Source organism: Hesperophylax consimilis, chromosome 11 (genome assembly GCF_061612785.1).
Source record: "Hesperophylax consimilis isolate HC1 chromosome 11, BYU_Hcon_1.0, whole genome shotgun sequence".
Lineage (NCBI taxonomy): Eukaryota > Metazoa > Arthropoda > Insecta > Trichoptera > Limnephilidae > Hesperophylax > Hesperophylax consimilis.
The window spans coordinates 17,020,974-17,030,752 of NC_142846.1; positions in this window are offsets into that span (position 1 = coordinate 17,020,974).

A 9,779-nucleotide genomic window follows, 5' to 3' on the forward strand; every position below is an offset into this window, starting at 1 on the left:
TGCACAGATAAGATTGCACACTTGTTCACACTCCAAAGTATTTAAAAAATTTTGTCAAGTCTTTCTAATAACAATAATAACGTCAAATATTATTTTTATCCCTGTTTATCATCCCCAAGTTACACTTAATATGTCACTTCCAAATCACAGCTTCTAACCTCGAACCAATCTCAATGTTTTTCTCTCCCATTAGAAAGGGCAAAAGCAGTTCCGCAGCAAATGTCAACTGTCACCTGTCGCTAGGGATTATTAAACGAAGTGAAGTGCGGATGGAACACCGAATAGACAACTACTAGATACGTGATCAATTTTCTGTATTTAAAAAAAATGTGATAACCACACAAGAGTCCTTACTGCTCCGTTAGCCAGTGGGTCTATGGCATACCCAATCGGGATAAGTTATGAGACTGAAGATGGCGGGGAGGGGAAGAAGAAAGGCAAGAAAAAGTTGAAGAAGTACCTATTAGATCTGACTATTTAGATCTGGTCACCAAACATAGCTAAAGACATTTCAAGTAACGTTTTAATTGTGAACGGTTGTCTTTCACCAGGGTTATACTGAAAGTATGTACCATTCTGGAACGTGCCGCGTATATACCATATCTTATTTTTAAATAAATAAATTGCAAATAATAATTAAAAAATATTCATAAAATAGCCAGGGATAACCAACCACGGAAGCAACCACTCAACCATATATCTTGAAAGAAAACTAATGTTGCTAATTATCCTTCGGTGTTACAGAATAGTACATATTGAAATAGTACATGGTGAAATACAAAACATCAGAATCGAAACGATGACATGTATTTTACCATTCTGGTGACCAGATCTGAATATGAAGGTGCTTTCCAACCTTCCTTCTTCCCATCTCCATTCCTTTCATACTCCATTCAGCTTCACAATATACCCGAATGGGAGATGCCATATTCCCAATGGCTCCGAACAGATGGGAACAGTGGGGACATTTGAGTAGGAATTAACACAAACAAAATCAAAGAAACACCTTTCGATTGACATATTAAACATGTAAATAAAGTGGACTGTGTTGAAATTATGTTAAATTAAACGAATTTAAATGAAATATAAAGAAATAACGTAAAGTAGTAAACATAAAATATTTAAGGCAGTTATAAAACTAAGCAATATGTATGTCTATTGGACCGTGTATAATGTGTACTATTTATGCATATTTTTTGTACTTTTTAAAATTATTTTATTTTGTTATGTAGCTTTTTTTGTTCCTTAATCTATATCTTAATTTTGTGTGTGAAATATTTTCTGTTTCCCTGATTTTTTGATGCAATTTATGTGAAAAATTTATCTTAGTTAGGGTTTAAGGACACGCCAACAATACACTTCTATCGGTTTATCTCTTCAGTGGGATGGAAAGATAAATGCCACTGTCAAAGCCGATTACTTGTTAAATGTGTACACCATGAATTGAATGTAATTATGTTCTTTTAGTGATATTAAATCAATGATTAAATAAAATAATTCTATCTTCAATGTATTAAATAAATGTCTAAATAAAATACCTTATATTATGTTTTAATAAATCACGTCACGCGACTTGGCACTAACCTAAAAAAAATCAAATTAAATTAAATAAATAATTAGCAAACATGCAAAAACCGCTTAGAAAGCATAATGTGACTATCCACTATAGAAAATATTATAATAAATTGTTTTATAGTCTACTAGCAGACGTCCGCGTTGTTGCCTGAACATTACGCAGAGATTTTTGAAATTAGATGAAGGCAGCCATTTCATCTTGATTTTAGTCTCCAGTGTGCAGTGTCATCAAGAATCATAACAATCCTGCTTTGGGGTGGGAAAAGGGGATGGGTGGTATTTGAAAGCTAATGCAGACACTGGCCATCCTCTTGTTTTGAAGATCAAGTGTTTAAATTTCCACGATTCTTGAAATAAAACTGTATCTTTGTATAAAAAACATAGCCACCCGCCCGCCACAGATGTTCGCTCTTCTTTATGTAAATAGATGTATCAGATCTAACAAGAGCCCGGCTTAACTATTCTTTCAGTTTTTTGTTTGAGGAGTTGGAAATGTGGAATTGACAATAAGACAATAAGGAAGTTGAGTGAAAAATATTTTGACTTATAAAAAATATGTTCATGTAGATCAAAAAATATCGATTCTAAATATATAAATATATTTCTATATTATTATTCTTACAATTAGTTAAACGTTCTTGAAAAAGCATTCAATAGCAATATACTGTATACGCTCCACGATTGGTCGAAAGAATTCTGTCGTCACATGTGTCGTGACTTGTACGTACAACGGAACACCTATGGTGCATCTCTTTCTATTACATGAGAGATGGTCGATTTAGATGAGAGAGGTGTATAGGCCAAAGGTTTATTTGGGTTTGTCAAATATATGTACGTATTTGTTATTATTATTATATGAAATGGATTTCTAAAGATACATATTCGTATAGTGCTTTATAATAATATGTTGTTTATTGCATAACTTAGATGTTTTTATTATTATACATGTCACAAAGCATGTGATACACTTCAGGCCGCCGGCCGCTCAGAAAAGTCTCACAGTGAACTGGGCTGTAAACCGTTATTTTACTTTTGGTCTTTACTTTTCTGCGCGGTGGTCCTGAATTCGCGCGGGGAACGTCAACAAGTAGCGACGGCGATACCGTACAAGTACCGTATCGGGCGTGAAAAGCAAATATTCTAACTTAAAATATTAATTTAACTATGAAATCTTAATCAATTTTCTTTTTTTTTTAATAACATCAATTATAATAGACGGTTAACATTGGTAAAAAAATTACTGGAATTCCTTGTTGAAGAATTAAATTTTTTTCCATACATAATGCTTAAGCGACGTGGTTTTCACAATTCTAATGACGTCACACTACACCCCGCCTGTTACCGCTCGGATTCCGCTCGTTTTGGCGGGCTTAATAAAATTTAAACTTTGAGAATTAATTTAACTATGAAAACAAACTTTAAAAAAATAAAAAAAAATACCAGTATTTAAGTTTGAATGCGAACATTGATAAAAAAAAATAAAAAAAATGGACTCAACTTCCTTATTAATTTCATGGAAATTACGCCACGAGCTAAAAGTCACGTCGCGTGTCGACGCCAGAGCTTTTCGTTTGAGAATTTTTTGCTTCTGCAGACGGACATTTTGCTTTATAGTAAAACATATATATTTCTTTATTATAATTCAAACCTTATATAGTTTTTTTAGCAGGTACCGTTTTATGTAGTAACATGGTACATTTTCGAACGGTATGATAATGATGATGATAAACTAACAATTAAATCAATGGGTTACACTAACAGAATAGTGTACCTAAGTATAAATAGCATTATAAGAATTATATAGCAAAACAAGCTCAAATTAACAATAACATCAATCATATAAATAGTTTAATAGATATAGATAGGTACATGAGGTATTACAAGAATTTATAAGTCGTAATGTGAATTCCTATTAGCAATACCAGGCTTCAGTAGGGCACAGTGGCGGCTCTTCTATGAAGGTCATCTGAACAATGACCTCCTAAAATATGCTGCAATAGTATTAATATAAAAAACAATTTGACAAACTAACTCTTTAAATTTAGTTTTAATATCCGTGCATATGGGTACGGAAATAGCGGTTTCCAGTGCCATCTAGCCTCCTAATGAAAAGCTTTTTTATGTGGGTCACTCTAAATTTTGTCCCAAAACTATCTCCTATCTTTCTCTTTGATACACAGACAAAGGAGGTTAACACTATCATGTCTGACGTATGCTTAGTATCATACAAAAATTAAGGGGTTTTTGGACATGACCGCAGTGAGATGAAGATATCTACGACCTAAGATTATTAAGGAATTAGAGGGAGATATGAAAAATGACAGTCGAAAGTTTTTTGTATGATAAACGATAGCCATCTTGAACTTGAATATTAATTCGCAAAATAATTAAATTTTTTAAAACTGTCTATAGGTATCTTTTTGAAGATTATAAAACCTTTGCAAAGCTGGGAAAGGACATGTATCAAAAGTATAATGCAGGTATAACATATTCTTATAAAACTTTAAATTATTTGTTTCTCGAAATTTAATATGAGCATTTAAACTTTAGGTATGTTCTATTTTTACATTTTCCTTCCAGAAACGGAAGGAGTTGGTTTTGACAGCTCATTATTATTAAAAAGTAAACGCAGATTGATTGGAAAACGAGTTGGAGAAACCAGACGGATTGAGAATAATAATTATTTTGTAAAAATAATATAATGTAATGCAATTCATTCAGTAAATATAATTCCAGAATAATAAACAAGAGAAAGAGTGATAATGTAATTCTTACATTAATCAAAGGAACCATGTAGGATGTAGGTACAATAATAAACACGTAACAATATTTCCCAATATCATTAATTGTTTGGATCTTTTGCTGAAATACGTTTCGAAAAAAAGCAGCGAAAGTAATAATATTTCTCGTTAATAAAGATTAACCCTTCGCGGCTGAAGTTACGTCTATCAGACACAGCAAAATCAGTGTGCAGTTGATATGTTGCCATTTCACGACACATCTTTTCTGCTCGCCCAGTACCTTCATGAGCTATTGATTACTGGGTCTAGATTATGTTTATAATAAATGTAGAGTCATTTAACCAAAAAAAAATTAGAGTTCTTGGGAGAGTCCTGAAGGAGTAACCATCTGTTACTTATACCAGGGGGGGTAAGCGGTGGATAACCTCCAGTACCTTCCTGAGCCGGTTCAATGATAAATCAACACAGTGAAAATTCAACAGACCTTAAAAAAGTGATATAAATTCATTAAAAGTTATGAATCAAAAACAAGGTTATGTAGTTTCCTACATAACCTATAGAGCTAGCTCCCGCCACCCGTCATCGTGGTGATGGTTGCCGCGGTGATCGCACATGAGGAGTTGCAGTTGTTAGGTGTCCACAGGACGTAAAATCAGTTATAAATCTGCTCGAGGTGTTGTCTATCAGATTTATAACTTATTTAAAATAACTCTTAGGGTGTATTTAAAAGATTTGAATGTGTTATTTTAAGCCAGGAGAAAGCAAAGATATATTTTTCAATTTTTTTTAATACAAGCATATTTTTAAAGATGGTTGCGCCCAATGTTCCATGTTTCCAAAACATACATAAATACTTAATATTTTTTTTATAAATGAGTTTTATTATATGATTTCCTACAAAAACTACTGAAATACATATTAAATATTTACAAAAAAATCACTTTTCAACAATAAAACTTATAACTTCTAAAATGATAGAACCTAAAATTCACTTTCAGACTACTCTTCAGCAGAACACCTCACTGGCAGAGGGTGGTCATTTATCTCAGTTTTGGAACATATCCCTTGCTTTATTCACACTCATATATATTTTAATATTATACCATCTTATCATAATTCAATTCAAGTATTTGATTCACTTGTTCACGGTCTCATATATTTTTCACATAGGCCTTAAGGACCTCACTTTACCAACATCAATCAACTTCAGTTACCTAAACCCCAGCACCCTTGAGGTGATTTGTCACAAATCATCCAAATATATATGTATATATATTAGTATTGTAATTATCTACCCTTCCATTTCTTACGCAGAACTTAGAAGTTATTAAATGTATAATTAAATGAAATTAGACACATTTTCACATGTAAATTTTGGTAGAAATAACGATTATGTTGGTGCTTTGTCTTTCATTAATACCAACTATATTACATTATGCAACAAAATATAGCAGGAACGTGTTATAATATGAAAATTCATTATTAATTTTAAGGCAATCAAGTGAACACCTGCAACTCTACTTTGCTTTAATATAATTTCACCGGCGTAATTACACCTTATTGCCCCCCGGCGCCGTGGATATATTTATATTCATGGAAGGAATTAGACCCCCGGCCCCGGCGGTCGGGCAAACGAGAAAACGACGTATAAAAATTAAAACCCTCTTTCTATTTAAGCCCTCTCAAACCTAAACACGTCGTTACGTGCAAAAATGAGTTTTGTAATGGTCTGTGCCATTGATATAAAATGTGATAGATAGTCCTTGCCAGGTTACATAATGGGCGCATTTAGCAGTTTAAGAACTCAATGTTTATGTAGAATTATTACTTAGGGCACATCGAATTGATATCATCAGTTTGTGATATAAGATTTCTCTATATATTTTATATTTTAAACCCGAGACCTCTGAGTTCACCGCACTTCGCAAACAGTCACTCCGTTTTGCACTGCCCTCACTATACAGCAATGCGAATTTCCCTTTAAACTACAACGGTTGACTGCAAATGCCTGAGATGGGTAATTTCTAATACTTCGGTATAAAATATTATTTTACTTTTGATTTTTACAGTGAATTGAACCCACGATCGGACGAATTAAAGTCAAATTATTTTATTTAGATAGATTAGATACAAAATCTACATGTTTCGCGAACTATTTTCAGTATTTCAAGGATGAGTTGTATACTAATCTTAATCAGTAGGTGTGTGAACGGTGAATGTAATGTTGATTATTACGATTTGATAGCTCGTAACGCTCATGCGAACTCTGGCGGAGTAAAAAAGTACTAACGAACAAGACTGACAGGATTTACGGGACACGAAACACCCAAACAAATTTTGGAGTGGAAGTGGTAGGAGGGGGAGTTTATTAGGGAATTACTGGTCGTTAGGAGGGTAAAATGATTAATTGGGAAAAGTACAAAAGATGTTTACAAATTTTTTCTGATTATTTAATTATATTTGACATTAAATTAAAGTACTGTAATCAGGGGTTATTTTTTAATGTAAATTAGACCATTCCCGTGATACTTTTATCATAGTTCTTCTCAAAGGAAAACTGAGGCTGTTTTACAGGCCAATTAAAGCTGCTTTTATATTCAAAGAGTTAAACTGTTAGTGGCAGAATGAATAAATGAGTTTTATATGCGCCGTCCAGATTACAACTCTGCCAAGTCGCGTTTCAAAGGAAAATATCAAAAAATGTCTGCAGAGGAAAAATTAATTCACTTTTAAATTATTATAGTATCCCTTAATATTAAGAAAATTTTCAAAAAACCTATATATACCGAGCATAATATAGCGTGTAATCAAAAACCTGCAAAACATCATACTTTGGTCCAGTAATAACCAAATGGTTTATTGGCTTGGGTACAGAGGAGTCTGAAAAAATGTTAACTACAATTACTACAATATTTAAATGTAATAATTCAGAAGAAATAAAACTCAAATACAGGAAAAAAAATTGAAAACTAATTAAAAAATAATGAACAAATTTAAAAAAATGTGAAAGTGCAATTTGGGAGGCGAGTATGGGTACCACCGCCCCGGAAACCATTTAGTCACCCCAAGTGGTTCGCTATGTTTGGTGACTTAACAGGGGTGCCCAAGTTCATGGGGTGAGGTTCGTCCGGTCCCTAAGTGCCTATGTCATCTTTAGGGATGCTGTGTGGAGGGTCTTTTATCCTCCTATCCTGTCTTTTTTAGGATAGGAGGATAAAAGACCTCCACACAGCATCATACCTATATAAATAATAATATAGGTTATATATATACGTATTTTAAACATATTCAACGTAATCAATATTTTTAATTTCAATATTCTCTACTATTCAGCAGAAAATGTAACTGTGAATTCTGGTATCGTGAAATTTCCACTGTTATTTCTGTCTGGCATTTATCGGTCATCGGACTTCGGCTATGTTCAGTTTGCTGTTCTATCTGGTACAATGGATGCCATGCATTGGTTCGAATAATTTGAATTTTTTGACTTACAACGTTTAATCTTTCTACCCGTTCATCAAAATGTTCAAATTAAATTTCGAAAAATTTGCGATCACTAACGAAATTCATAAAAACTCTAAAGTATGGAAAATCAATTTATTTAAGAACATGAAATAAAATATATTGGGTAGGTCTTGCGAGTTTACAAAAGTGACCCATTTAACAATTAAATGAGGAATGTTCATTTTGAATTACACAATGTTGATGGTATCAGTTTGTGATGTTTCACCAAAACAATGAACAAAATTACTACTAAATACGTACCAAAAATGTTAATTAATTAAACAACTTGACACTCATGATTTCTTGTTATCATAATGCTATTTTCATGGATGTTGTACTTACATAATAAAGCTAATAAGTCTCACTGGTTACGATAGATGAAAAACCTACCACATTGAATGGATCCTCTTTCATTGTATATGGTTCGTTAGGAGTAACTATCAAACGTAATTTCTTTCGGTCGTAAAAATAAAAGAAAAAACCATGTAAGGCCTTTCCCGGGTAATAAAATAAATAAGTCTGAAAGCGTTCTAATAGGATCGGTCTCGCCTTCTTATAGGGCAAATAATAAATAAGAAGTAGAAAATATGAATGCCCCAAAGTTCCGTACGTTTCAGGAATGTGAGGCGGCAATGGTCTCATAAATTTTCTTTTTGCGCCTTGCCTTATGTCAGTTTTTTATAAATCCTAAAAATTAAATAATAATAGAAAGGGTTAAAACCATAAAGCGAAATATAATATGAGGACAGTGAGAATTATGTAAGTAATTCTCTCCAAGTACAAGTACACACGTACAAAAGGACGGCAGGTCTTTCGAAGTGGTGGTTTTACTTTATAATATTGTGTTTATTCAATTTATATTGCCATTCAAATGTACTATTGAGCAGTGGTGGCTCGTGACTTTTGAGTGCTAATATTTCAAAAATGTCATTCATTATGTTGTTGTATCCGAAAATGATTTTTATTTTTTTTCTGAATCTCGGTTTTTTGTATAAAGATTTTCAGGAAATTTCAGTTTGACCGTTCGCCGCATGGATATCCTGAAAATCTTCATAAAAAAAACCGAAATTTCAAAAGAAAAAAAAAATCACTTTCGAATACAACAACACCAATAATGTCGAATTTGTCAAACTTAGCACCCTATCACACTCAAAAGTCACGAGCCACCGCTGCTATTGACTGCAGTTATACTGAGGCATTCCGAGTGGTATCCTCAGAGTAAAGGAGTAAAGATTGTCCCGATGATAGCCTAACTTTGATGACATTGGTTCCCAATCATGGACTCCTGCCAAAGTTTAAATAACAATGGCAATATCTCAAAAATTCATGGAAAGTGACATCATTTTCGAACATTTGGTTTTATTTATGAAGATTTTCAGGATATCGGTGCAGCGCACTGCCAAGCTAAAATAACATTTTTTTCAAATTTATTTAAAAAAAAAAAAATCGTTTTGAACTAAACAACCAAAACCAGAACCAAACTTATAGCACTCTATCACATATCAAAAGTCACGAGCCGCCACTTTCCCTGGAGTCTCCCTGCCAGATAGAAAGATGAGTGTATTAGGTTAGGAGCCATACAAAGGTAACTGAAATTAACGTCACAAATTCCACAATCAGTATAGTGGTACTATGCTGTTGTTACTAGGCTATTAGTGGTTGGTTCCCTATATTATTGAAATATCAATATCATTGGATGATATGAACTTGATTGTACCATTTCAAAAACCATTCGGGTTGGTCTTCGGATGGGCGATGGCTGCCGTTTTCGGAAAAAAACTGTGGACATTTGATAGAGATCAGTTACAGACGTCAAAGCTGGGAAATCAGCTGTTGAAGCTGTTCAAGATGCACCCAAGATGCACCCAAGATGCACCCAATATGCACCAATCCTGCAGTGGATCGAGCCAACTCAAGTGAAGAAGAGGCATCATGGGTCTCCACAGATTTTTATTATTA